The sequence below is a fragment of the Sus scrofa genome, chromosome 14 (assembly GCF_054392235.1).
Source record: "Sus scrofa isolate SSC_HxYL_T2T_F1_AM1 chromosome 14, Sscrofa_HxYL_maternal_Yorkshire_Landrace_v2.0, whole genome shotgun sequence".
NCBI lineage: Eukaryota > Metazoa > Chordata > Mammalia > Artiodactyla > Suidae > Sus > Sus scrofa.
Genome location: NC_139396.1, coordinates 58514510 through 58537893, shown reverse-complemented (window position 1 = coordinate 58537893; position 23384 = coordinate 58514510). Strand labels below are relative to the sequence as shown.

The 23384-nt window shown below is 43.1% G+C and overlaps 1 long non-coding RNA gene across 7 annotated transcripts in view; it reads left to right on the top strand.

Moving 5' to 3' along the window:
* Positions 1–23384, top strand: part of LOC110256790 (uncharacterized) — a 396755-nt gene that overhangs the window by 156136 nt on the left and 217235 nt on the right. Inside the window, exon 5 of one of the 7 annotated variants that reach the window (XR_014826193.1) lies at positions 2590–2690. The exons of the other annotated variants lie outside the window; for them this stretch is intronic. This is a non-coding gene — a long non-coding RNA (uncharacterized LOC110256790). Of the gene's footprint in view, positions 1–2589; positions 2691–23384 lie in introns of those variants that run through there. 7 annotated transcript variants of the gene reach the window in all.

Sequence of the window (23384 nt, the reverse complement as noted above, 5' to 3'; positions counted from 1 at the left end):
GCAGGAACAACACCAGTGTGCTCCAAGAACATAAGGCAAGCCAATGTGGCCAGAGCACACACTGGGGGGTGAAATGGGATTGAACTGATGCAGGGGGCTGCATTTGGCTCATTATCTTCTCAGTGCCAAGCGCCAGGTCAGGCAAAGACAAAGTAACCATGGGTATTTGCTGAATGTACAGATTAATACAATGAATTGATGGCATTCCTTGGTTTCTGTCCTCCACAATCTTAGGTGCCACTGCTTATGCATATTTTATACAGGATAACTAACAACCCCCCCTCCTGATATTGTTTTTGCCATTTTGACAAGTATGACTATCCATGGGGTCAGGGTAAGAGTCAATTTGATATTAACTATCCCCCTAAAATCTAAGACCTTGATGATAAGTAGTGCCTGACTAACTGCCTGGAGAAGCAGAGGAATCAGCACCCATGACCGAAGGACTCCCTTTAAGCAATGAGGCCCAGGAAGGACCAGTGATGTGGCTGAGGTCACACAGGGCACTTGTCGAGTAATAGGGGTGGATACCCACTTTCTCACCCCGCAATTGAGCTGGTGGCTGGAAGGATTAGCTGATCCATTTAACTCCATTTACTTTGACATGCTCACACTTGAAGCATCCCCAGTACAATGTGCTCAGTTCCCAAAATATGGGATTTTAAGTGAAACCCTGACATTTAGCTCTAGGGCTAAACAGCAATACTTAAATCCCCCAATTAGAAGCAGAGATGGAGATGAAATGGTCCCAAGGAATCTGGAGACACACCAGTTTCAAAAGGCAGCAACAGGCTGGGGCAGAGAGAGAGAAGTTTTAGATCTTGCACCAGGAATGCAAAGCTAAATGAGAACCATTCGAAAGCTCTGGGGGTTATAAAGTGGAATTCCCTCTTGTACAGTACACAAGAGTTATTAAGTGTGTATATGAGACTCCTGTTTTACTTCATGTACATGATTATTTTATACAGGCGAGTTTGGAAAGAATTATAGGCTGTGAGCTGGCCAAGAGGCAAGATGAGCAGTGGGATATGGGGGTGGCTGTTGCAATGTCATTGTTGGGAGCTTGGGCTACTTGGAGAAAGCTGACATGGGGTTCATCAAGGGCCAAGGGGTTGGGGAGAAGTAGAGCGGAACTGGATTCTGTATAGGCTCATCTTCAAAGGCATCCCAGGCCTGGTCTTAATGGGATAGGGCCACATTTGAGAACAAAAGGAGCAGAGCCTGGGACCAAGCCCAGTTAACTGGGTTTGGTCCACCAATGTCAGAGACCGGGAAGATAAAGAATTTAAATTTGACTTGCCTGGCTTTAAGACATGAGAGAGGAGTTCCTGCTGTGGCTCAGTGGATTAGGAATCCAACTAGTATCCATGAGGATGCAGGTTCAATCCCTGGCCTTGCTCAGTGGGTTAAGGATCTGGCATTGCCATGAACTGTGGTGTAGGTTGCAGAAGTGTTTCAAATCCTGAATTGCTGTGGCTGTGGTCTAGGCCAGCAGCTACAGCTCTGATTTGACCCTTAGCCTGGGAACTTCCCAATGCAGCAGGTGGGGTCCTAAGAAGGAAAAAAAAAAAAAAAATCCAGGAGAGAATCCTTGGGCCATTCTCAACAACACACCCAAGGATTCCAAAAGTGAAAAATACATTCTCTTTCTGAAAGATCCAGGAGGCTGGGAGTTGGGGATAAAGGGCTGCTTTAGCAGAGATCCAACTATCAACAACCCCAGGCTGGTTGCATCTTTCCTGAAAGCAGTCAGAGGCAGTGGAAATGGTCTCCTTAGATCTTCCTGGGTTATATTCCTTTATAAGGGAGGCAGGGCCCTGGCAGAACAATTTGGATTCCCAGTTTTGCTTCTAACTCTGTGACCTTTAGAAAGGGAATTAACCTCCCTGAGCCTCAGGTTCACCAGTTGTAAAAGGGGGAGTCAAACAGCTACTTATATGAATGTATAAAATGGCACAGGATACGCAAAGCTGTGTCTCGCATTGACATCAATAATTATGATTGTATTAATAAGATTTTGTTAAAGGACAATTGATTGGACATGGGTGGGGAGCAGTAATGGCGTTATGTATATCTATTACTTGATGGTGGCAGAGGGGTCTCTTACTATCTGTTCTTTGTGCCCTAGACTCACTGTGGCGCAGCTACAAAAGCCTTACAAAACTTCACTGAGTTGGCAAAGTGGTTTTAGAACTTGAAAGGAGTGCTCCTCATGGTGATCTGTTTCTTGCTCTTGGATAATTGAAATTCTGTAGAATCTGGACTGGCTAATGCCAACCATACAGTTCCCAAAGCTCTCTTCTTGGATGTCTCTAAGATACACTTGAAGCCCTAATTCCTTGAATCTACAATGTACCTAAAGAGAAAAAAAAATGCAAATCTAACTTGGTATTATTAGGACACTAAATCCAGCTCTTTTATTGGCCTTAAACAAGACAGACATTTATTTCTCTCTTACAGCAGGGCGGTTTTCACTCTTTAAGGCCATGCAGATTCCCAGCCTCCTCCTATTCTGTTGCTCTGCCAGTTCTAGGATATTGCCTTTAATCACATAGTCTAAGATGACACATTACCACCTTTGTATTCTAGGCAGAAGAAAGAACAAGGAGAAGAGGCATGACCCTTCCATAAAGGTATAACCATTGGTCAGACTGGAGTCATGTGACAGGCCCAACTGCAAGGGAAGCTGGGTAATGTAGTCTTTATTCTCAGTATCCATGTGCCAAGCTAAGCATCAGGGATTCTTAAGAAGAATGGGAGAATAGATATTGGCAGACAATAGCCATTTAGGCGTTAGTGTCCTTCTGGACAAAGTTCATCAGCACAGTTTCAGGTCTCAGCAAGACTTAGATTTGAATCCTAGCTCTCCTGCTTGCTAAGAGAATAAACTCTAGCCTTATGAGCTCCATTTTCTCAGTTGTAAAGTAGAGATAATATAATAATCTCAACTTCACAGGACTGTTGCAAAGATGCATATAGAATATCTATTGCAGGGCTAGCAGCTGGTATCAAAACATTGGTTGACTCCCTTTTTTCCTTCCTGATCTCATTGTGTTCCATCCAGACAGTAGCAGGTCCTAAAATATTTCTTGTTTCTCCCAGATTGTGAGGTCTTAAGAACAGGGGCCATGCTTGTTTATGTTCAGACATTCTGAGTAGGTTTCATAGCACCTAGAGCAGACCAGATTTTAATAACATTTGGTCTAATAAATACATAAATTGAAAACTGTGGTTGATGAAATCAGACCTGACCAGAAAGGGCCCATATATGCTTGCCCAAGATGGCACCCTGCATGCCAGGTACTGTGCTAAATTTCATACATGAACTAACTTATTCATTCATCATTAGAATATACAATTGTTGTTACCATGCATTTAAGGGAAGGCAACTGGGCTACAGAGATGCTGCTTAATTTGCCCAAACTTACATGTATATTAAGTGGAAGAGCTGGGCTTTGAACCCAGGAAGCCTGGTTTTAGGATCCATGCTCTTCATCACCATGTCATGCTGACTCTGCTTTGGGATAGATCGAAGATGCTTTCACTGAAAGAGGTAAAATTGGTTTTTTTTTTTTATATTTCCAAGAAAAAACTTATCTCCATATCTTCATATCTTAGGCATCTGGTCCTCCTTTCCTTTCTTCCTTCCTTCCTTCCTTCCTCCCTCCCTCCCTCCCTCCCTCCTCTTCCCTTCCCTTCCCCCTCTTCCCTTCCCTTCCCTTCCTACTTTTCTTCCTCATTAAACAACATATTTCCTTCCTAATAAATTATCATAATATTTCAAACAGAGCACAGCAAAGCTGTAGTGTTTGAAAAAGGTAGTCCTGGGCCTTATCAGGTTTCCCCACCACTTCTTCAAGCATCCACTGAGCACTTCTGAAGGGCTATAAAACACACTTTTTAAATCATTAATTTAGTTTACCCACTCCTTGTCCAGAAGGGAAAGCTGGGGCTAATACTGAAAGGGCTTTTCCCAAGTTTAGATAAGAAATGCAGATACTGTACTACTGTCCAGTAATAAATGCTATAAAGTCTTCAGGAAGGCCATCAGATATTTTCAACCAAATCACCTAAACTCAAGACCAGGTTGTTTCAGTTCAGTTACTATGAATTACAGCTTCAGATAACTAAAGAGAATACATTGATTATTTAAGACTGTTGTTGTTAAGCAAAAATATATGTGGCCAGTATTTGGAGTCAGAACATTTGTTGCAATCTGTGCTTGAGAGGCAGACGTGTTTGTTTATTCTGCAAGCTTTTAAAGTGCCAACTCCCCAGCAGTGAATAACTTAATGACTCAAATGCAAACCCCAAACTCCAAACTGGCTCAGGAGAGGTGGCGATTACGGAAAATCCTGCTTCATCTAGCCCAAGGAACTGACCACCCGTGAGCTGGAACACAGAGCTCAAAGCAAGAAAGAAACAGAAGTGTCCAAAGAAGAAACAGAAAACACAACCCAGAAACAAGCTGACCCTCAAAAAAGACCATGGGTGAACAGAGTTGGGGGTAATATTTCCAGATGGTTTCTCAAGGCTGCTAGGGTCCTACTTTCTGGATGACAATGTGATGTGAAGACAAGAATTGTCTATTTGAAAAAGCTCCAGAGAATTTGGATTCCAGAAATGTTAGACTCTCATCTTAGGTCTGGGGTTGCCAAGCCCATGTTCACCCAGGCTGGGCAGGAAATGTAACAAGGAGCTGAGTGTAAGATGATGAAAGGCAGCTGACACTCAGTCTCAGTACTGGGAGGCAATGGGGAGTTGAGGGGAGTTGGGGGACATGCTTCAATTAGAGTAGCTGCCTATCCCTTTTTCATGTGGAAATATGGGTCCATTGTTGACAGATGTTCTGATCTGTCAATAGAATCTAACCCCCTAGATTTTCATGAGAAATCTACTTTCAAAAAGATTGTCATCTAGAAATTCCCACTTTGGTGCAGCAGGTTAAGCATCTGGTGTTCTCTCCACAGCGGCTCAGGTCACTGCTGAGGTGTGAGTTTGATCCCTGGCCCGGAAGATTCCATATGCCATAGGTGTGGCAAAAAAAAAAAAAAAAAAAAAAGGTTGGCGGCCATGGACTATCAGTTGTAGTCCCCATTTAAGACCCTTGGAGTAGAGAGAGGGCACTTAATTCACCCCTTCATTCTATAATTGTGAAAAACAGACCTCGGAGGTCATCTTAAGTAACACACAATGGTATCAGTGCCAGAGCTGGGATGAAGACCAGTTCTGAGTTCTACTTTTCTTTCCTTCACAATACAGCTTCCAGCATGGTATCAGTTTCCCAGAATTGAACAGTCCTATGTACTGAATGAGGACACATAGAGAAAACCAAATGCTACCCTAGTCTTTAATAATGATTTAGTTGGTGACAATGTCAGTAAATATCAGAAAGAATGCTCTGGGAAGCAAATAACAGAAAAACCCTGAGTCAGATAGACCTAACACACTGTTTATCTTTAAGGAAAGAAATTATTATCTTTCATACCTGGAAGATCAAAGGAAGGACAGGCTCCGGCTCCAGTGTGATCAGTGATGTGATCAGAAATCTAGGTGATTTCTGTCTTCTGCTCTGCAAGATTCCTCCCTCTCCCCTGCCCTCCTCCTTCTTCCTCATTCTCAGTATTTCTCTCCTCTTGGTCACAACAAGGTTGCCAATAGTAAGAGAGTCTATTTGCTTCATTTTTCCGTCTGGAAGAGGAGAATGCAAAACCTTGAAACTTATTCTAGGCATGGACTATAAACCATTTTTCTTCTCTCTACTTGAGCTTGCTGTCCACTCCTGGACCAATACCAGTACATGGGGGAAAGTTGTGTGATAATTGACAGATCTGTGCAGTCTTCTGCAGGAACTGAGATGGGACCCTGTGGGGGAAGGGTTTACATGTGTGTGGCCACCTTCCTGTTCACCTGGATACCTTGGCTTTTCTTGGAAACCAGTGGGCCAACATAGGAATCTTAACAATATCCTCAAGGTGGGCTGGACTTGGGCTTTTCTGCAAATATCCAGAAGCTAGCTCCATGTTTTCTTATAAACTTAGTTTAAAGTAGAACTTTTCAACCTTTGATTGTGCCAGAACCCCCAAGGAATATGACATGAATGACCTCTCCCTGTCCCCCAAACCCAGAAGGCTCTGTTTCAATAAGTCAGAGAATCTACATAGTTTACAAACCTCCCAGGTGATTTTGACTTGGATGGTCAAGTATCCTCCTTTAAGGGATGCTACCTTAGGCTATAAAACACCACAGACCCACAACTCAAGCATATTCAGGTAGCCACCAGCCATGAGGGAAATGCTTAGGCTCATGAAGGGGAGCGTTTTAATCTGTTATGGCACCATAGAATGCTCTCATTCGTAATTACCTTTGTATTCTTGGAAGAGAAAATTTCATCTGAGTTTACAATTACGGTTTTCTGGAATGCATCGAAGGAACTTTTGGAAAAGAGGGAGAAAGCATTGAAAGGGACTTGGAAGGAATATAATTTGTTCCTGCAGCTTCTGTCCACATCCCAAATTATCCTCACTTCATGAGTGATAAGATATTGGATGGAGGGTTATCCTGACTGTAATCAATCCTATGGTTGTGGTTTGAACTTTCCTGGTGGCATAGTGGGTTAAAGATCTGGAGTTGTCACTGCTGTGGCTCAGGTTTTGATCCCTGGCTTGGGAATTTCTGCATGCTGTGGACATGGGCAAAAAGACACCCCTATATGTGGGATTTTAACCATCATACGATTTAGGTTGTACTTAATGTTAAATAAAGTTGAATCCCAAGTGAGAAATTTTTTTAACACTCATTTAATCATTCTAATAGCTCAAGTGAGTTTGGTTCTAGTGTTTAACTCTTCTTTATAACTTACTATATCCCTTCTTGACAAAGATAGGAAAGCTTGGGTTCAGAGACTTGAACTATAATATCAGCATAATTATATTAACTTTAATATAATTAAAAGCATCTATCATTTAATTATATTGTTTTGCTTCCATCATGTGTTGGACAGGATGCATACTAGAGCATGCTGATCAGGAAAAAAAAAAACAGTGGTCTAAAACATCAGTCTTATTTGATACTTAAACACTACTTGTCTATCATGGATCTCAGGAGGGTTCTGCTTGCTGGAATCACTCAGAGACCCCAGCTGATAGAGTAGCTATCGTCTCCAACAAGCTTAGTTTTCATGTCAGAGAGCAAGAGAATTCTGAAAGTTCCCACTTTGGCTATTAAATAGTTTATGGCCTGGACCTGAAACATGGAACTTCTGCTCATAGCCCATTGGCCAGAAGTGGTCACATGGCCCCACCCAATTGACAAGTGCCCAGAAAATGAGAAACTAAAAATGGAGATATCCAGTAAAGAGTACAGATGCTCACTGCACATTGTAATTCTTTGCTGTGTCTCCTAGCCAATGTTCTCCCAGCATTGTCTTCTTCCAGATTCTGAGGGTAGGCACCTTTCTGAGGGATAGGTTAACTTAGAGAATACAGCGGATGTTCATGTAAAATTATAACAGGTTAGCCCAGCCTTGCTCTGGGTTTAGTTGCCTTCTCTCTATGCGACTTTGTGCAAGTTACTTCACCTTCTTTGTCCTCAACATCCTCATCCTTAAAGTGCAATAATTATAACAGCACTGACTTCAGAGGGTCATTGAGAGATTGAAAGAGTGGATATATGCAAAGAATATGGCTTGGTAAACATTAGCTATGGCTTTTAGAGCCGTAGTCAATTTGTTACATGAGCAATTACAGTTCATTATAATGGGAGGTACAGAGTGTGGGAGTAACTAGCAGTGGGAGGGAATTGAGGTTGGGGATTTACAAGACATAGTTCTACCTGAAGAAGAGGATGGGTGGTTAGCCAGGTGAAGAAGGTGATGAAATAGGTTCCACGCAGAGGGGATTGCACAAGTGTAGGACTGTGGTGAGTGTGATGGACTTCCACCATACATTCTGGGTTGAGAGCCCCTTTGCGTATGTGTTTTGATGCGTTTCCTTAGGTGCTTTCTGAGTGATGTTGTATTCTTGGGTCTGCAAAAGTCCTGATTCTCAAGAAGAGGCTCAGCCTTCTAGACCAGTCTTTGTCTTGCCCCTTGGATGTTATAGATACTTATGGCTCAAGACCAATTTATTGCAAGCTCCCTCAGAGTGGGCTGGAAATGACTGCCACCCTTTAATGAGGAGGGGCTTTTCTTAGAGGATTTTTGGAAACATAGGGGCTAGAGAAATCAAGGTTCAGATCACTTTAGCAAGTGAATGATTTTCAGAGCCTAGGCAGCCAGGGTGTGTGTGTCGCAGCAGGAGATCAGGAGAGCTGGTGAGGAAGAGGCAGGAAGAAATCCGCAGGGAATTCTTCTAAAAGGTAACAAATTGCAGAGCTCTGGTTGGGAAGAGCTAGATCATGACCTTGTTAATTTCATACCGGTTTACCTTCCCTGGTCACTTTGGCTTGGATTTGCTCACCATGAACCCTCGACCAGGTGTGTGGGTTTCAAAAACGTGCCTTGAGTTCTAGTTTGGGCTTCAGCAGCCACCTTGCTGAGACTTTGATGAGGCTGGTGGGCGGTAATCATTTGACTGGCAGCCTGGTAAGAATGCCACTCACTGAGCAACATGACTTTTTCTGGGAAGAACATCCCCTTGACCACTAGGCAAGAGCAAAGCACACAGTGATGAAGCACAGTGAAAGTTTCCTACCCTCTAAGAATTGTGAATCAAATTAACATGATGCTGGAGTTCCCTTGTGGTGCACTGGGTTAAGCCACGGCATTGTCACTGCATGCCATGAAGGCAGCCCAAATAGAAAAATAAATAAATAAATAAATAAATAAATAAAAGTTTAAAAAAAAAAAAAAGGCTCAGAGGGTTAAGGACCCAACGTAGTCTCTGTGTGGGTTAAATCCCTGGCCTCGATCTGTAGATTAAGGATCCGGTGTTGCTGTGGCTGTGGAGGGGGTGGGAGGGGGGAGAAGGAGAAGAAGAAGAAAAGCTAGCATGATGCTTTCATTTATTAATGAAAGCAACAATCATGGCAGCCGATATCTGCCACCGCGGCTTAACACCCTGCTACACGCTGGGCACTGCAATCAGCCCTCTCCATAAATGAACTTATTTAATTCCCACAGCGACCTTGAAAGGGAAGCACAGTTTCAAGAAGGATCCTCTATTCGATCTGACTGGACACAGCTTGTTAGAGCCATGGCCAAATGTAAAATCATGTAAAAATCTTATGTCTGAGAAATATGTATAGTTGATGCTCCAGACTTCTGTCCTAGTCCTGATTCTGTAACCCATCTCCTCTCTCAATAAAAAAGTTTAAGGATTTAATATTTTATTACTTTGGTCTTATCACCTGAAAGAAAATGTCCTAGAGTCTGGTAATAAAATTCCCATTTTGAGGTGAGGAAACTGCAGTCCCGAAAAGTCAAGTTATATAGAGATTTTTTTCTTCAAGTTTTTATTTTAACATAAGTTCAGACTTGCACAGAAGTTTCAAAAAAATCCCTGTAGACTCTTTACCCAGTGCCCCAAATGTTAACACTTTATCACATTAACTTTAGTCTCCTTTCTACTTCAAAAAAAATTGAGATTCAGTTGCAGAAATAATGCCTTTTAAAAATTCTAGTTTCATGTTTATTTCCTAAAAACAAGGAATTTTTTTATATAGTCACAGTACAGCTATTAAAATAAGGAAATTGATATTGATACAGATACAGTATTACTCTGTAGTCTGTAGACTTTGTTTTAATATTTTGCCAATTGACAGATTGTCCCAATAATGTCCTTTATAGCAAAATGATAAAAAAGAAGAAGAGGGCAGGGGAGAGAGAGAAAGAGGCAAAAAAGTGAAATTTAAAAAAAGGGAAGAGAAAGAGGGAAAAAAAATCGAATCACTCAGTGCATTCTGTTGCCTCTTGAGTTCCTCTGTCTTTCTCTTTGTCATGCTGTTGACAATTTTAAAGAGTACAGGCCAGTGATTTTGTAGAACATTTAAGCATTTAGATATGTCCCTTTAGATCTTTGTGGTGTACCTTGGACAGGACTCCCTAGAAGTGACATGTGCTTCTCAGTGCATCATACCAGGAGGCACATGTCTTGTGATTGGTGAGGTTAGCTTTGATCATTCAGTGAAGGTGGTGCTTATTTTTCTCTTTGCCATTAGTACATATCTTGTGGGGAAGTACTTTGAAACTACATGATGATCAGAGCCAGGATTTGTAACCCAGCGGCCTGACTCCAGAACTCAGTCATCTGCTGCATTTATCATTTCCTTATATCACTGGCATTTATCAGAATTTACCAGGCACTGTATTAAGTAAATGTGCTGTTTCTTTATTTCTCATAATGATTTGCAGAGCTGTGGGTGTTTCATCTACTATTATCCTCAGTCCCTCATCAACATTAAACAATATATTCCAAATCCAGAGTTCTTGTTATGGCTCAGGGGGACTTGACAGAGTGTCCATGAGGATGCAGGTTCTATCCCTGGCCTCCATCAGTGGGTTAAGGATCTGGCATTGCTGGAAGCTACGGCATAGGTCATGGATGTGGCTTATAGCCAGTGTTGATGTGGCTATAGCATAGGCCTCAACTGTAGCTCTTATTTGACTCCTAGCCCAGGAACTTCAATATGCCACAGATACAGCCCTAGAAAGAACAAAGTAATATATACATATATCTTTCAAATCCAGATGAGTCAGTTACTTCTTGCTGAAAGAATTCTGAAATATTCGTAACAGTATTATTTATAATAATCAAGACATGGAAACAACCTATGGGTCCATCAACAGCTGAATAGATAAAGATGTGGTGCATATATACAATACAATACTGCTCAGCTGTAAGAAAAAATGAAATTTTGCCATTTGCAGCAACGTGGATGGACCTGGAGGGCATTATGCTAAGTGAAACATGTCAAACAGAAAGACAAATAGTGTCTATGTGGAATATACAAATAGTGTCTATGTGGAATATACAAATACTGTATATTCACTTATATGTGGAATCTAAAAAAATACAAAAAACTAGTGAATATAACCAAAAAGAAGCAGAAGATATAGAGAATGAGCTAGTGGTTGCCAGTGGGGTGGGAGAAGGGCCATAGAGGGGTAGGGGAGGGGAAGATACAAACAATTGGGTGCAAGACAGGCTCAGGAATACCTTGTACACCATGGAGAATATAGACAATATTTTGTAATCATTGTAAATGGAAAGTAAGCTTTAAAAATTATATAAAAATGAAAAGTTTAAAAATTAAAAAAGAATTCTGAGAAAATTGAACATCAAGTTTCATGCTTTGGTCAAAGGACCCAAACTGGAAGCTGAAAAGGCTCTCACAGATTCCCAAGGAGCAATATCCTTAGAGATATTATCCAAACAAAACCCCTGCCAGAGATGTGAACTAATAGGGGAAAATCCATGTGCGTGCGGCTGAGAAAGGGCCTGGGTTGACTGCGGGAATGGCTTTTTATGAGATTTAATATTCCCCTCACTGGAGACACATTACTATCAAATAATAAACAGCGGAGTCTACAGTGTTGATCTTTAAAGTAAATCCTATTGCTATTAGCTTATCTACTCAACTATTAAAACTAATAAAATAATAAACTTTATGACACAGACACTTAGCTCCATTCAATCCCCCCTTCTAACTGCAATTTTCTCCTTCTATGACTGTTGGTTTTTTCCAGCCATTTCCTGCTTATCACTAAACTATCTGGAACATTTTCATATGTTTGGATGATAATTTTCAGTTGCCCTGGGATATTTTTATACTCCCCTCTCTCTCCCTCCTTTGAAAGCTCCCTCTTTTTCTTTAAACGGAACTTTATCATCTCTCTTTCCTTCCATCTGTGTTTAAAGTTCATGGCCTGTGTTTCCAGCAGGGAAGAATGGCTCTCCTTATCAGGTTCAAGATCGCCTGACTCTTGGGTTCCAAGGTGAGCTTGCAAAAGAAAAGGGGAGAAGAGCCCTCCAGGGGAGAGACAGGTGGGGCTGCAGCTCAGGCAGGGGAGACCCAGTGCTCATTCTGGCTTCCTTTGGTCTGTGGTCTCTGCAGGGCTGGCAAAGTCAGGTTAAAAGTTAGAGGGCAGATCAGAAAGCCACAACAAAACCATCACCACCACAGCATTTGGAAGAGCAGCTTCTTCCGTGGGGATTAACTTCATGCAGGGTGATGGTTTAAAGTGACATGTGCATAGTCAAGGGACATCCTTGAGCGTCTCTTAGGATGTTGCCTTATTAGAGACCAACGTCTGCTCTCTCCATAAGCCTGTCAGATCTAGCTTTGGTTCTCCCCGTGAAGATCTCTTTCTATACTGAGAACTAGAAGAAGGAACTGTCTGTGTTTAAGGGGCATGTTGTATGAAAAGATAAAGATATGGAAGGCCCAGAATGACCTTCAGCAGGAGGGATGTTTAAGCACCAGGAGAGCAGTGACTGGCTGAAGGAGGACCAGATTTACCCTCCCATCTCCTACTTACCTTGGGGCACATGCTCAACAGCTCTTGCTATTTTAGCTCTTTCTCTCCTGGTTCCTTTCCCTGTTCTCCTTGTTCCACAGCATAGAATTGGATTTTTTATCTTTTTTTTTGTCTTGTCTTTTTAGAGCTGCACCCACAGCATATGGAAGTTCCTAGGCTAGGGGTCGAATCAGAGCTGCAGCTGCCAGCTTTTGCCAGAGCCACAGCAATGCCAGATCTGAGCTGTGTCTGTGACCTACACCACAGCTCATGGCAATGCCGGATCCTTAATCCACTGAGTGAGGCCAGGGATCGAACCAGCATCCTCATGGATACTAGTCGGGTTTGTTAACCACTGAGCCACGACGGGAACCCTGAGTTGGATTTTCTTATAATAACTATGCAGATTGGACCACCTCACTAAGTTTCATCCTCCATCACTCAGACCTCAGCCAGGCACAGACTGTAGCTTCTTTTTTTTTTTTTTCCTTGTCTTTTTGCTATTTCTTGGGCCGCTCCCGCGGCATATGGAGGTTCCCAAGCTAGGGGTCCAATCGGAGCTGTAGCCACCGGCCTACGCCAGAGCCACAGCAACGCGGGATCCGAGCCGCGTCTGCAACCTACACCACAGCTCACGACAACGCCGGATCGTTAACCCACTGAGCAAGGGCAGGGACCGAACCCGCAACCTCATGGTTCCCAATTGGATTCGTTAACCACTGCGCCACGACGGGAACTCCCTGTAGCTTCTTTTGATCGAGTTTCTTCTGGCTTTAGTCTGAAGAGCATCTCTACGAGGAAGGTAGACACTGGGCTGAGAGACTGGTCTCATGTCTCTGAGATCTGATATTCTATCTTCAGCTATTGGTATGAGCCGTGTTCTGCCAATGTTCAGAAAAGCCTAGTGTCAGGTAACAATCAACGGACTGAATGGTAATTTGACTCACTGCCAAAAAACCCACAGGTCTTACACCTTCCCCCTTCTTTTTAACTTAGTGGATTTGTGTATGTCTGTGTCTGAATGAGGTGAGAAATATGTTATTCAGGCGAGAAGAAAGACATGCTTAGGAAGATTTTTAATTTAGCTGGAGTCTTTTCATATTTTAAAAATGACTTTTCTCCACACCCTGCCCCCTCCCAAGCATAAAAGAAACATATAGTCATTCCAGAAAATCTGGAAACAAAGCTATGTATTGGTCTGGGGACATGACTGTTAAGAAACATAAGCCAACTCGGACTGGCTGAAGCAAAACTTAATTTATTAGATGCACAGTCTGGATCTTGCAGAATTGGCAGGAGGTTTTGCAAAGCAGGTTTAGAAAGTGGGAATGAATCGTGGAGTCTTTGGAGGAGGGAGAGTGGGGACCTTGGCTACAGCATCATGGCAGGAAGATTAAGGTCAGCATGTTTCTGCTGTAGTCAAGGACCTGGAACTGCTCTTTCTCCTGCAACATTCACGAAGTGTTAATGAACTGAGTGTGTCCTCCAAAATTCATATGTTGAAGCCTTAACCCTCAGTACCTCAGAATGTGATTGTATTTGGAGATAGGGCTTTTTAAGAGGTAATTAAATCAAGATGAGGTCACTAGGGTGGCCTCTGATCCAATCTTACTGGTGCCCTTATACGAAGAGTGAACTTGGACACAGAGAGACACCAGAGATGTGCACACACACAGAAAAAATGCCACATGAGGACCCAGTGAGAAGGCAGCCATCTGCATGCCAAGGAGAGAGAAACCAACTCTTTGGGCACCTTGATCTTAGACTCCAGAACTGTGAGAAATAAATATCTGTTGTTTAAGCCACCCAGTCCATGGAATTTGGTTATGGTATCCTTAGCATATTAATACAATAAGGATGCAAAGTCTTGGGAGATGACATCCAACTGGCTGAACTGAGGTCACATGACTGCTGGCTACATCTCTGTACTTCTGTAGCAAAAGGAATTACCTGACCAAGCATGCACAACAAAGCAGAGATAATCCCTCTAGATAAACTTCGGATGTGGAGCAGACACTGTTGATGCCTGTGATAGCCAGGCTTGTCCAGGGATTGTGATCTCTACCTCCTGGTATTCACAGGCTTGTGTAGTCCCTTCCCATATTAAATCAGACCTGCGTGATCGATAGATTATACTGGAGGGAATTGTGCCTGGCTTCCGAGTTAGTTCAGAAAAGGTATTATGTGTCTTCCTTGGTTTCCTGGCTTGCTTTCTCCAGGGGAAGTAGCTGTCAGGTCCTGAAGGTCCTGAAACAGTATGTGGAAAGGACTCTTGCGGGGGGAGAAACTAAGGCTTCTTGCCAACCATCAGCATCATCCTTGCAAGTGATCCACTTTGAAGGCAGATCCTCTAGCCCCCATCTAGCCTTCAGGTGAGACCACACTCTCAGCCAGTCAAACCCACAGCTTTACAAGAGACTCTAGGCCAGAACCACCCATCCTAGCCCCTTTCAAATTCTTGACCCACAAAGTTCATGAGGTAAAATTTTTATTCTTGCTTTAAGCAGCTGAGTTTTGGAATAAGTTGTGATGCAATAATAGTTTACAATAACAGTGTCCTACCCACTCGACTGTTGGAGGCACTCTTATGGTGCCTGGGAGTGATGGTTTTCCCCATTCCTCCACCCCAGCATGGCCCACTGCTAATATTTGACTCTGTAGTGTAATTTGCACACCAGAGTTCCCCATGGGATCAGGTTGAACCTACATTGCATTTGAAACCACATCTTATCTGTTTCTCCCCTTCCCTGTCTTGCTTCCTTCACTCCCTGACAGGTTGAGAACACACACCCCCCTTTTTTTTTGAGTTCAGCAATTTATTAAGTTTACATACAAAAATCAACTATTTCTACATGCTGTTAGTGAATAATTAGAAAATCAAATTTTTAAAAATATCATTTACAAATTTTTAAAAATACCATTTACAATAGCAAATGAAATAATTACAAATCTTACAAAATCTCTCCTGGTTCTGTATGTTGAAAATTACAACATACTGATTAAAGAAATCAAAGAAGACCTAAGTCAATGAAAGATATGCCGTGAGAACACGCCCTTAATACATAATTTGCATGAGAATCCTTCATCACAGTTCTGCTTCTAGGAACCCTGACTCAGATGGACTGACTCAATGGATGCCAGGCAGTCAAGAACATTGCGTGACCAATGTAGTCCATCCCTTTACTGACCCAATTTGAGTTTTTTCCATGTGCACACTTTTACATGTGCTCCATCTAAGCATCCATACCTTCCTGTACAAACAGAGACAAATTTAACTTCTCCCTGAAGGGAAATCATCCATATCTTCTCAGTGAATACAGGGAGCCAGCAGTGTGTGTTTCCTGGATCAGGTTTAATTGTCTTCTAGACTTTTTGGACTCTATTTTGACATCTTGCCACCTATGAAATAGTAACTTTAACCACTGCCATATATCAGAGGGTGGTGAAAGGGGAAAGAAAGAGAAGCAATGGTTTAAAAATATATAAGTATATATCTGACATACACACACAAAACCAACATGTAATTAGTTTCTATAACTGCTCATAAGGTTGTGGTTAATATTTACTACCTACACCCAAGCTCCATATGCCCTGGTTGATGTTGTTTGCAGCATGAGATGACCCAAACTTTTATTTCTCAGGAAATTTATTTCCTTTATTTCTTCCTTCCTTCCTTTCTTTCTCTCTCTCTCTTTCCTTCCTTCCCTCTCTCTTTCCCTCTTCTTCCCTCGCTCCTTCCTTCCTTCCTTCCTTCTTTTTTCGGGCTGCATCTGCAGGATATAGAAGTTCCCAGGCAAGGGGTCAAATCAGGGCTGCAGCTGCTGGCCTCTGCCACAGCCGAAACAACGCTGGATCTTTAACCCATTGAGTAAGGCCAGGGATTGAGCCTGCCATCCTCATGGATACTAGTAGAGAACTCTTAACCTGCTGAACCACAACAGGAACTCCAGGAACTTTATTTGTCTTGGTGTCTTGCTGTGTACAAATTGCCATTGTTTTCTCTTAACTTTGACCACTGACATGGCTACAAGGGGGTGGGAAATCCTGGGACATCCCTGAGTTCCATCCCTACTCCTCTAGTTCTTTTTGCAAATCAAAATTTCTATTTTCCTTTTCTAGAGAGTGCTTGCCAGCACTCTGAACCTATCTCTTTTATTGGGACTTAATGAGTCTCAAAAGACAGCCTTACACTGCCCACCTATCCTGCCTAACTCAGTGAAATCATAATAAAACTCCCTCTTAGAAGTATAAGGCTTAAACATTAAGATTTAGAGATGTTAACCACAGCATGTCCAAGGAGCCTTGGTTGTGGAGTTTCTACTCGAACCCATGTCTATCTGATCCCAGAGCCTGAGCACTCAGCCTCTTTAGCTGCTTCAGTGGTGCAAAGACCTTTGCATTTTATGTGTTTTTTTTTTTTTTTCCCAGAAGACAAATATAAGGGAGCATTAATAGAGAAGTGGTACCCAAGGTGTGGGGAGAGGGTAACATGGTGCAGTGGAACAATCCAAGACTTGAATTCCAGCTCCATACTTATATTAAATAATTTACTAAAAATTATTTAGTGGGTCCTTTTTATGTGGCAGCTGATGTCCTAGTTCCTGCAAATAGAGCAACATCCAGATGTAAGGTCTTGCATTTTCCTTCTTAGCTCTCTTCCTCTGGAAAGTTATCTGACTTCTCTGAGCCTCAATTTCCTGATAATATGGGCTATTAATACCTATCAGCAAGAGACATCAATTTGTTTTGTCACTGGAAAAATGGGGGAGACCCATTCATTCAACAGATAGTTATTGGACATCTATTCCCTGCTCATTTGAACTCTGAGAACACACCAATAAATGAGGCAAATATAGTTCCTACCCACTTTGATCTTATGCTGAGTGAAGTTAGATATTAAGCAAAAAATTGCTTTTGTGATTAAGGTTTCTAATAAATATGCAACCAACTATAGCTTCTACAGTCCTTCTTCCTTTGTTATTGCCCTGCTGGCTTTCAGTAGCTTCCTTCTTAAAGGTCTCCAGGTTGTTATCATACCTTTCTTGTTTGTTTACTGAGTCCTCAGGAGGAGAGTAAGGTGGTGGTGATGGAACAGAAAAGCCAAGTAAGAGTTAAAAGTGAAAAGTTCCTCAAATGAACAGCAACCACCACATCTGCTGCCATGTTGGCTGCATCTAGCGGTCACTTGGCCATGACTTTAGGTTTATGGAAAAAAAATAAGCCCTACACAGAGGAAGAGAGGAAGTCGTTTTTCCTACAGTGCAGATGAAAATCCCATCGTTCCATGGACTTTTTTCCCTTTTCATGTGCATAGTTTAGGGATGGATTTTACGCCTCTGTTGGCTTCCTTTAGACATTTTATTGTAAGGTGTATTTATGGGCTCTAAAAGCAGATATAAATGGCTGAGTCCTATTCTGTGGTCCTTCAGTTTTAACAGAGCATGTTTAGCATGGTAGCTGATGTACCATAGATGCTGGCAAGTGTCAGCTGGCTGGGTGTTTGCCTGCAGACTTCAGGTCAATCATAACTTTCAAGTTCTGTCCTGTTGACCCATCTTGTTGACAGAAGAAAAAGATGTCTGTCTGTCTTTCTGCATAAGCCAGTCTGTTTTTGGTCTGTCAGGGTAGAAACACATCAGGGTTTCCGAGTAACTAATATTTGAGGACCACCTGTTAGATATTAGTCATTGCACTGAGTGTTTTACATGGCAGATCCTTGAGATGTTTAAGAAACAAAGGGGTGAAGGCATCACATCCATTGCCTCCTCCCACAAGAAGAGGTTATGAATTTATTCTATTTCCGCCCCTAATTCATTTCCACGGGGATCATGCTTACTAGTTGCTGTGAGACTCTCGTATCCGCTGAGAAGTGTCTGTCTTCTTGGCTAATGGTTTTGTCATTAGTCTGATGAATAGACTTGACTTAACATTCTTCAACTCCAGAGTGGAAAGGGATTCTGAGAGCCACACTGCCAAGCCTGTCTTGTTAGAGCACAGGAACCTTCCAGTTGAGTTTTCAGGAGACAACACGAGAAAGAGGCTAAATGTTTCTTTGTTATCTGGTCAAGTCATTTTGGACTGAGGGAGTATAAAACAAAGTTCCAGTTTGAGGATGGCCCAAGAAAGTAAATTTCCTTTTAGTGCAATGGTTAGAATTGCTTTGCTAGAGGAAAGTTCGAAGGCAGTATTTATTGACCAGTGTTTCTTGCTGTCCTAGTAACCCCAAGCCTATGATAGGTATATTGATTGAATAAACTGCTACTGAAAAAAATTGGAAAATATAGATAAAAAGAAAAGGACAAATGACAATAGACCCATAGTTGATACTTTACAAATACTGATGACTACATAACATGATCAACACATAAATAAATGGAATGATTGCCCCAGGATAAAATAATGTGAAATGACAGAGTTTGAATGTGTGAAACAATTGTAGGGTGTCTTCTTGTGGACAATGAGGTGCTGGATTATCTTCCCATGATTCATAGGGGTGATTTCACCCTACTCACCTTTGTCCAAAATGACTCATCCCTTCTGTCTGGGATGGCCTGAACCAGGAATGGCTTTGAGCCCAAGGGGGCAAGTCAAAATATCTTCCTCAGGAAGAGCTGAGGCTGATTCTGTCTGTTTTGTATTTACTGTAATATGCTCATGTTTCCTATGGGGAGCTGTCTCTCCCTCATCAAGGAGATTAAGAGGAAAAGATGGTCTTCCATGATGGAAAAGAAGAAACACACACACACACACACACACACACACACACACACACACACACACACAGACCTAGAGGAGATAGATGGAGAAAGAGAAATCCCTGGATTCCTAAGATTCTTCTAGTTCCTGGATATAACCCTGAATCCTCATAATTTCCCCCAACATTCTCCCTCAAGTTAGCACAAATTGATTTATGTCATTACAGCCAAAGTGGTCTTAACACACATGCCCAGAGATGAGATGATTTGGACCTCATGGCCTTTATTTAAGCATGGAACAGCTCTCACCGCTACAGGGGACAGTTCCTTTTCTACTTCTTTATTCTTTGAGACTTAAAAATGAAAAAGAAAGCGAGATGAAAGGGAAGACAAGAACGAAACACCTCTGTCCTCGTCACTTTAAGCGGTTGGTAGGGACTTGTTTGATTTGGTTTCCATTCAGTGCTGAGGTTTGTCTTCCCTGCATTTAGCATGGGTTTCAGTTGCTTTATCTTGGCTTCTGGTAGCTCAGGAGGACTGAAGAGTGTCCAGGGCAGGGCTGTGGTATTTGTCTTGGCTGTTTGAACTGCTGGGGGAGCAGAAGGGCCTGACCTCAGCCTTCAGTGCATCAAGAGTTTCCTTTCTGGGGCTCCTGTTCCTGGGGATCAGGGCAAAATACACCCACACTTGAGTCTCAGTACAACCTGGATGGAGTCTCCCGGAAGTGTTTTGTTTTGTAGGGCTACCACTGGGAATCATGAGAAACAAATGCTTCTTCTCTCTTCTCCCCCTCTGCAAGGGAGGCTGGTGGTTTTGGCTCCCTTGGTGGAAAAACAAATACCCTTCCACAAATAAGTTCTTCTCACAGCCTTGAATTAGTGTTGGCAAAAACACCTCTGAGTGGGGATTCCACAAAGGCTCAAGCCAACCACACCTTTGAAGAGAGAGGACCTCAAAGAGTGGGGTGGATGGATTGGGTGGAGCCCTTTGGGGGCAAAGGGGGCTGTGAGTGTCCCTAGTTGGAGATGTCGTCAAAACTGAGAGCTGGGAAGTCACAGAAGGGCAAGGTCCTGGCATCTTTCACTGGGTCAAGTCAGATGCTTTCATTTCAACCAGCTTCCTAGGTGTTGGCAAAAGCATCCTGATGCCTAGCAGCCAGAAAATCCATGGCTGCCTGGGAAAAGTGCAATTGTAAGAGAAAAGGCACAGAAAGGGATTTGCTTTGCCGACAAACTTGCAGACTTGGAAAGTGCACATAAGGGAAAGTTTAAAGAAGTGGCACGTTGGTGGAATCTCTCTTTTCAGCCTAAAACACACCTCTTTTTTTAGCATCACAAAAAAGTCACCTTTTCTTAGCAACACTTCCACCCTTGACTGTCCTGACCCCCTTGGCTGGCCTTTTCCTTCTCTTGCCCTCACCAATCAGCTGAGCCTGCCAGTCTGAAGGCTAAGACATGACATATTTGCACCATGCGTAAACACCGCTCACCATTAAGAGCCCCATCTAATGAGAAACAGAGCCACGGAGGGGAAGCTTCAAAGTGGTTAACGGAAGGAAGTGCCTGGAACGAAATCCGACTTGATGTCCCAATTAATACGTCCCCTAATTCTATTTCCTGCCCTTGCGGGCTTGCAGCCGCCTCCCTCTAATTTCTGTGGGAGACGGAGACTCGGCTGATGGGGAGGAAGGAACCTGGAAATGGGGCGGCTTCACGGATGACTTGATACGCAGGCAATGGGCATATTAGGACAAATTAGAGAATTAAGGAGGAGGAAAAAAAAGAGACAACGACAGTCAGAGGAAATGTCATCCCAAGTAATAGTATTAATGGAGACTGGGACTCTGCTGGAGAGGGTGGCTGGAGAAATTGAGAGCTGAAAGCGCCAGCCAGAGAGTCTTTTATTTCAGCCTGGGAGAGAAAAACTGTTGCCAGACCCTTTCCTCACTGCTCTAGGACTTTGGGTGTAAAACCAGCCATGGATCTGTTCAGGAGGATAAAGGGCAGGTCCAGATCTGAGCCCAAAGCCTGTTGAACTTGGATGAAGTCAAATAGGAAGACATCAGCCCAGGAATAGGCAAGTTAAGGTATGTGGTGGGCTCTCAACGTGTTAAAAGCTCTTTGAAATAACTGTATAACAAGCCAAAAATTCACCATTCAATCACTCTTTTCAGTTAAGCATTGCCCCCTCTGTAGCATCAATTACAAAAGCAGGTGCTTGTGGGGGGGTAAAGTGGGCCATTCCCTACACGTTGGAGTAATGAGATTATCAGAGGTACTGGACACTCCAAGAGAAGTGATGACCAGAAGACCCTCACCTACTCCACCCAGACAATTTTAGCAGTCTCTGGATCGGTTCCCCTGACTCCAGTCCCTTCGCCACACTAGTCTGTCCTTAGCTCATCTTGCACATACCTGCCTAGTGATCTTTCTAAAATAGAGAGCCTGTGTTATCACCTCTGTTCATCCTTAAATACCGGCTAGGGCTTCCTAGTGCCTGCGTGATCAAGTTCAAACACCTTAGCCTGACATTCACATCTGAATAGGCTTTCTCTAGAGCCTTGCCATCCTCACCTCAACCCTGCTATTTCCCCAACCAATCAAACTCTTTCCTTTTCATAGTTTTGTAAAGCCCTGACTTCCACCAGCTTTGCCTTTCTTCCTCTTTTTTGCTCCCCATTTATCCATCAAGTCTAAGTCGGAGTGGCTTCTTGCTGAAGTCTTTCCAGGCATCTCAGTCACCTTTCTGTGTTCCTGTGGGCCTCTCTTTCAATCTCTGGGACCTCATCTTCTCCCACTGCATTGTAATGACTGCCTTTGTGTCTGGCTTTCCTGAGAGATTACCTCCTGGAAGACACACAGAGGACAGGATCCATGGTCTAATTTTCTCAATATTGGCAGCGTCTGACCTAACATAGGGGCTCAGTGAGTGGGCAGAGAAAGAACGGAAGAGAAAAGAAAGAAAGCAGGAGACAGAAGAAAGAGGGCTCCGAAAGAACAGGCAACCATCTTGAGCTACATTGTTCACGGCATGATTTTATTAGTATGTAACACAGACACCCAGTTGGACATGAGATCAAACTGAGTTCACTTAAGAACTTGTGCAATTTAAGCAAATGGGCCAAGCTACACAATGGAGCTGCTGGTTAGGAACCTCTACTTTGGAGACTTGGGTTCAAATATTTTTGCAGTTACTCGGTCACTGGGGAGGACACTTCTCTCTGAACCTCAGTTCCTTCAGAAAAATGTGAAAAAACGTGGGGAAAAATGTGGTCATGAGGATCAGAAAAGTACTTTTCCCAGTGCCTGGTGCCTGGCAAGTGATCAGTAAATCCTAACATACATGAGAGTTGAGCCTGAGAACTCTGCCATCCTTTCAGACCATCTGTGTTTCTTCCTCCCTCCTCCTACTGGCATCTTCTGCCCAGAACCTACCCCATAGTCTGAAGGGTTCACTGTCCTCACTGCCCTGATAGACAAGTCAGGGAGTGGCCCCAGTGTCCATGCCAACAGCCACTGGCATCTTAGTTACTGGGGAACAATGTCACTGATGTGGGTTGGTTCCTTAAAGGATCTGAGGCCTGCTGTAAACATGTCCAAACGAAAGCCTCCTGGTTACGTCATTTGCTTGGGAGGAGGAGTGAGAGCTGAAGTTTGTTGTTCGGAGATCTGACGACTTTACTCTTCTGCTATGGTTTTTTAGCCAGTGGGGAACCTGTAGGAACTGCTGAGACCCCACTGGGGTGGGGTGGGATCTTCTCCATCAAGAGAAACCTCGATACTGCACAGATTCCTTTCCTTATGTCGCCAGGAATTCGTGTTCCTGCTTAGAACAGAAGTCACTCTTCCCCGGCCAGACGGTGCTCATTGATGTCAATGTTGATGCAGTGACCAAAAAAACCCAGGTTGGAATTTCTTCTTAGGAAATCACGGAAGACAAGGAGAATGACCCTGAGGTCCATGGAGGATGGCTTTCCTCCGACTGGCTTGTAGGAAGTCTCTCTTCATCTTTTCTTCTGGAACAGTTTGGTAGTTTTAAGTGTCTTTGGTCTGAGGCTTGGCCACCTGGAGTTGGGAAAGGTCCAGCCTGGGACTGTCCTGTTAATGGGGTAACTGTAGCTGGAGAACTAGGCTGCTAGGAGGGTTGTGTTTCATTTCCACAGCCTCTGGCTGGGGTATCAGCATGTTACATCCTGAATCAGCCACCTGTGGAGAGTAGAAAGAGCACTGGAT